Below are 5,803 nucleotides of genomic sequence, written 5' to 3' on the forward strand. Positions count from 1 at the left end.
TCCTCTTCCTAAGTTAAAGTTCATTATGACAAACAAACATTATCCGATGTTTATACATTAAAGTTACATAATTAAATGATCCCAAGAAAGAAATCATCCTCTATTTCAGAAACTTGGTTGTTTTCTCATGAAAAGATAATATTAAAAAAAGGACCAATAATATTTTTGTTGTTGTAATGCATGTTTAAATAGGGGGTAGATAATTGAAAGTGAAGCAGAATATTGTATTGGGCTTTCCGTATCCTTTGCTGGGAACTAAGGACCAAAGCCACAAGAGTGACATTTTTGAGGTAAAAGGAGGAAGGTTTTTCAGTGAAACTAAAAATGGCAGAAGGAGGAGGAGAAGGGGCATCATTGGAGTACACACCAACATGGGTTTTAGCAGTTATTTGTACAGTAATTATTGCCATTTCTTTAGCTATTGAACGTTTACTTCATTATTTAGGGCATGTTTTACAACATAAACAACAAAAACCACTCTATGAAGCTCTTCTGAAAGTTAAAGAAGGTAAAGTGAAAGTTAAAATGGGTAGCTTGTATTTTTTTAATCCATAGAGGATGTTTGAGAGTAAAGAATAGACAATCACTTGAACATGTTAAGGAAAAGCTTGTTTAAAATGCTACTTTTCTTTGAAATTTATGTAGAAAGATTTTTTTTCTTTTATACTTTCCAAAAATTGTAGCCTTGAAATGTGGGGTTTTTTTACAGAGTTGATGCTATTGGGGTTTATATCATTGTTGTTGACAGTATTTCAGAGTGCAATTTCTAAAATCTGCATGTCAAAGAAACTAGTTAAAGACATGCTTCCTTGTAAAATTGAAGAAGAAGAAGAAGAAGATGATGATGATGGTAATGCCACAACATCTCATTTTCAAACCTATTTTACTTTTACAATGTCTGGTGGCACCCGGCACTTACTAGCTAAGGCATCATCCAATTCTTCGGTTATAGGATATTGCGGTGCCAAGGTAATATAATCGTACATGATTACCAAATAAAATGTTATTTTTCATGGTGAGAGTAAGTAATATTATACTTTAAGGATCCTATATGTCTGATCTTTCTTATTTTTTTTCCATATGCTTGTGTTCATTAGGACAAGGTACCATTGTTGTCAGTCGAAGCTCTTCATCGTATGCATATTTTTATCTTTGTCTTGGCCATTGCCCATGTCACATTTTGTGTTCTCACAGTTTCTTTTGGAGGGCTAAAGGTAACATATCTCATTTTGCTTATTTTCAATTTTTGTGCTTTGTGATAATTCATTTTCCCTTCAAGTATTTGTATATTCTCAGCATCTCATAAAAGATGTTGTTTATTGATGTAGATACGAAAATGGAAACAATGGGAAGATGAAATTAGAAAAGAGGATGAAGGAGGTATGGATTAATACTAATCTCAATGCTCATTGTCTTTCCATGCTATCCTTTCATGTTGCTTCGACCTTTGATTTTCTCTTGAAGTATCCATGTCCAACACATTTCTAGAGTTGTATACGTATCTGTGTATGATACTCGCATTGATGTTTGAGTAATATAGCTTATGATACACTGAACAATATATATGTCGACTCTAAAGTGGTGTAGGGTGATTGCAGTGTTAGAGAAAAAAGTCACTCATGTCCATCAACATGATTTTATCAAAGATCGCTTCCTAGGTTTCGGTAAAGATTCAGTTCCTCTAGCATGGTAGGTAAGTTGCTATTTTATTTATGATACTATCTTATTTGCCATTCACATTTATAATTTTTGAACTTAATGAAAAGGGATCAATGGGAATGGTTAGATTCACTTATGAGAAAGGTAGACCTTGAACTTCGTTATGTTACTCGAACTAGGACTAGGACTAGGGCATTAATGTTAGAGGGAGGTGTGTTCAAGTTTTTTTACAACTTTGGAGATTCCTTTGAAGAACATATTCAATATCCAATGTATGAAAATTTGAACATACTCATATATGACATTCACATCTAAATCTGAGTGATCTCGAAGTGATGTTGTGCCTTATTAATTGGCTTTTTAGGTTTGGTATTCACATAGTTTTTTCCCTATTTCTTGTTTACTTTATTTTTTAATAAAATTGAAACATAAGTTTTGTATGGTTTTGCTAACAAGGATACTATTCATCTTCCCAGAATTCGTTTATCAAGCAATTCTATGCATCTGTTACCAAATCCGATTATGAGACACTGAGGCTAGGTTTCATCATGGTAAGCTATTTGAGGAGCAACTTTGATACGGCTATGTTGGTCGTAGTGAAGCATCAGTACTCATCATTTCTATTTTCAGATGCATTGCAGAGGGAATCCCAAATTTAATTTTCACAAATACATGATAAGAGCCTTGGAAGATGATTTTAAGGAAGTTGTTGGTATAAGGCTAGTGATATTTCTAATGATTTATGTTTCCTACAGTCGTATTCTCCAGTTTAAGTGATACTTATTCATTGTTTCTTTTTCATGTTTACAGTTGGTATCTTTGGGGATTCGTCATCGTCTTCTTGTTCCTAAATGTTCATGGTATGAAATACGTTTGGTTGTGGATTTGTATGACACTTGTATATTTAATTTTATTCCAAGTCTTCCCATATATTTGGAGGATCCTTGGAGAACTATATTTCTGTAGTCATATCTAATATGAGTGTTATACATGACTACTTCAAAGAAAACATGATGCATATGCTATGCCAATGCAAATTATTTATAACTTATATTACTTCGATTCTTCATTTTTCTAAAGTACCATGTCTGGCATATAAGGATCGTTACATTTTCCTTACGTGGCATGTAACAGATTTTTGTTGTTGAGATTACTACTAAACATTAATGTTCCATGGATAATGATGGAATTTTCTCAATTTTCTTGTACAGGCTGGCATACATATTTCTGGATAGGTTTCATACCTTTCATTGTGAGTGGTTTCAATAAACATACATATACACATGCACCAAAGTAAACACACATCTAGCTATAGAAAATATAAGTGGACATCGGTATGAGGATATGATTTGTTCTTCCCACTTATCTAATTTTTTTAGCTTCTACTTGCTGTGGGCTCCAAGGTAGAGCATATGATTACCAAGCTGGCTCATGAGGTTGCTGAGAAACATGTAGCTGTTGAAGGGGAATTAGTGGTAAAACCATCATATGAACACTTTTGGTTTGACAATCCTCGAATCATTCTCTACTAGATCCATTTTATCCTTTTCCAAAATGCATTCGAGATTGCTTTTTTCTTTTGGATTTGGGTAAGCTTAAATTTTAGGGCCACTACACATTGTAAGGGATGAACCATAAGGAAAGTTGCTCTTTATTGTAGGTTCAATTTGGGTTCAATTCTTGCCTAATGGGTCAAGCATCTTACATTTTTCCAAGGCTTCTTATAGGGTAAAAATCAATTACCATTCCTTTTTAATTTGTCTATGGTTTCTTCATAGTTACCAATAGCATTTGATCTTTTGTTGGTTCATACAGGGTTTTCATTCAAGTATTGTATAGTTATAGTACCCTGCCACTTTATGCAATTGTTGCACAGGTTTGTTGAGTTTCACATAACATATGTTTCTCCGGCTCTTGGTTTTATTAATTTTTTTAATTGAAATGAAGATGGGAAGCATGTTCAACAAGGCAATATTCGAAGACCATGTGCAAGCAAGTCTTCTTGGTTGGGCAAAAAAGGTGAAGAAAAAGAAAGCCTTAAAACAAGCGACAGAGCTTGCGGCAGAATCAACCCCCTCAGAGGTGTCGATTCAGGTGGAGAGCGACGATTCTAGTCCAAAGGAGGATGATCGAAAGCAGAAATGAGCATAGGGGATAGGATAATAAAGTTCTGCTTCGTTACTACATTTTATTAGGTGGGTATATTCATATCAGTATCTAATGTCTTTTAAGTGTCTAGCAAAATGCTTAACAAATAGTAGCTAATTAACATCCATTTCAACTATTCTGTCACTGTTTGTTGTTATTGTTTTGTGTATCTTATAGACATCCAATTTCGCCTTTGAATTAAATATACTTTATTTAAAAATTGGATTTTGATCTCTCGATTTAAATGGTACGTAAAATCATAAGAGGAAATTAAATATACTTTATTTAAAATTGGATTTTGATCTCTCAATTTAAACTGTACGTAAAATCATAAGAGGCAACCATGTTTTCAATCTTCAAATCCTTACCTCTACCTATCATGGGGCTAAAATTTTAGTCTTGTAATCCGTGCAACCTTAGGCAATTTCTTTGCTCCAAATGCACTTAAGTCAGCCTAGCTCTCAAAATACGAGAGTTCTCTAAAAAATTCTCCAATGTATCGAAACAATATAGCAGAAGCAACTTGAAACGAAAAGAGCAACTAAAGAACTAAAAAGCCACAAGAAGAATGCACACCAAGTGTTTAAGTAAATGCTTTCAATAGATTCTTAACTCAAGAATAACTAAATACAATAGGATGATACAAATGAAAGGAGAGGCCTCTATTTATAGTTGAACTCTCAAAAATCGACGGTATAAATTTAGTTACATTGACGTTTAAGATTAGAGCCTATCTATAATTGAGAGTCCTAAAGGATTTAAACTCTATACAATCTCATCCCTTTAAGATTTAACCTATTTACCCTGGTAACTCTAGTTTTACAAGAGTGTATCACCGGGTCACCAATGCTTCAAGTAGATGAGCTTCTCCATGGATTCCACGAGTCAGGGCAGTTCATGTGGGTCAAATGAGAACCATTTAATAAGTTGACCTCTATGGGGTGTTATGTGCACCATGGTCATGGGCATTGATCTACGGCCTGTGACATTTTCCCCTACCCATTCTTGTAATGCCCTTGTTGTGCCCTCGGAATGACACTGGTCTTACTCGCCTTGAAACTTTCTCGATACCTGGACTGATTCTTGACTAGCCTCTTTGTTAGGTAGTCTTGCCCCTCAAAACACTTGCTCAACTTCTATCGTCTCTTAACTTGAATCTTTTCTCTCCTTTTTGGTACATCTTGTTTTCAAAAGTCCACCGCTCTTACTTTCCCATATTGTGACGTGCCTTGATTGGGATCCCCTTAATCCACACAAATAGGATTTGGCACACCCACTAACATCAGGTTAACTTTAAGTCTCGTTACTAACTCTGGTTTGTAAGCTCCTTGGCTTACTCGCTTCAGAACTCTGAAAGGGCCCCTACATCTCTCGAGTAATGCACAAATTTTGAAAAGAATCTCTTGGAAACACTTTTGAAAAATTCCTTCAGAACAACATTTTTCCCAAAATTATGAGTTTAAAATACTTATGCTCAAAGACAAGAAATCTGATAGTTATGCTACTTAAGTATACATATTGTTCTAATTAAATTCAACAACTTATTATAATAGCAAAATTTAGACTAAATGCTTTTGTAACAAAGACATGTTAACCTTACCAATTTGATTTTTATTCCTTTATTCAAGACTAAGCTACAATCATTAAGCTTAACTTATGTCTTCATATGTTGATCATAGCAATTTCTCTCCACTAATGTAGGTAGCATGAGGACTTTGAATCAACAGGTCTTCATCAAGGTTGTAACGTGGCTAGGCTAGGGGTAGGTGAAAGATGGATAAATTTTGGTTTAAGAAACCCTAGACTCAGTGTCAATAAAACCTTCGGAATTTTTACCTTCGATACACCAACTTGACTTTCATATGCTCTTTTGTACATATATTTCAAATATATGTGCTCTCTTTTCTTTTCTTTTTTTTAATTAACACGAGCACTTACTTTGTGTACTGCAATTCTCAAGCAATTGATACTTCTTTTCAACTCCCCCAAACTTATT

The 5,803-nt window shown here is 34.3% G+C and overlaps 1 pseudogene; it reads left to right on the top strand.

The window, feature by feature from the left end:
- The first annotated feature begins 324 nt into the window (after positions 1–324).
- Positions 325–3,883, top strand: LOC107956788 (MLO-like protein 1; annotated as a pseudogene).
- Positions 3,884–5,803: the final 1,920 nt, after the last annotated feature.

This window comes from Gossypium hirsutum, chromosome A11 (genome assembly GCF_007990345.1).
Source record: "Gossypium hirsutum isolate 1008001.06 chromosome A11, Gossypium_hirsutum_v2.1, whole genome shotgun sequence".
NCBI lineage: Eukaryota > Viridiplantae > Streptophyta > Magnoliopsida > Malvales > Malvaceae > Gossypium > Gossypium hirsutum.